This window comes from Rhea americana, unplaced genomic scaffold (assembly GCF_003343005.1).
Source record: "Rhea americana isolate MKP2758 unplaced genomic scaffold, rheAme1 scaffold_432, whole genome shotgun sequence".
In the NCBI taxonomy this organism is placed as follows: domain Eukaryota; kingdom Metazoa; phylum Chordata; class Aves; order Rheiformes; family Rheidae; genus Rhea; species Rhea americana.
Genome location: NW_028186571.1, coordinates 303,888 through 304,579, shown reverse-complemented (window position 1 = coordinate 304,579; position 692 = coordinate 303,888).

The following is a 692-nucleotide window of genomic DNA, read 5'->3' as shown; positions in this document are numbered from 1 at the left end:
GCTGAAGACCCGGCCCCGCACTCCCCGCGGGCCGCCGCTGCCTCCTYGGGGCGCGGGAGCCCCACGGCCAGGCCCCACGGTGCCACAGCCAGGAGCACCGGGGTGCYGCGCGCAGAGGGGCCGGGCGCCGCGGCAGGGGGCTGGAGTACGGGCAGTGAGGGGCAGGGGTCGGGGCGCAGGGGTGCAGGGGGCCGAGATGCTGGGATGCAGAAATACAAGGATGCAGGGGGCATGAGGGGGCCTGGGGCCGGGGGCAGAGGTGCAGGATGCTGGGTGCAGAGATGCAGGAATAGGCTGGAGTACAAAGATGCCATGGAGCCAGGGTGCAGCGGTGCAGAAATGCCGGGCGCAGAGATGCAGGCACCTGGGATGCTGGGGAGCTGGTGTTCAGAGATGCGAGGATGCGGGCGGCTGGGGTACAGAGGTGCAGGGGGCTGGTGTGCGGGCGGCCGGTGTGCAGATGTGCAGGGATGCGCGGGGCTGAGATACAGGGGTGCAGAGGTTTGGGGGGTGGGGTGCAGAAATGCAGGGTGCAGAGGTGCAGAGATGCAGGATGCTGGAGTACAGGGGTGCAGCGATGCAGGGGGCTGGGGCAGCGGGACACGGAGGGGGCAAGGGGCAGAGACGCAGGGTGCAGGCTGCGGGGTGCCAGGCTGCGGGGAGCGGGGGTGCAGAGATGCAGGATGCTGGGA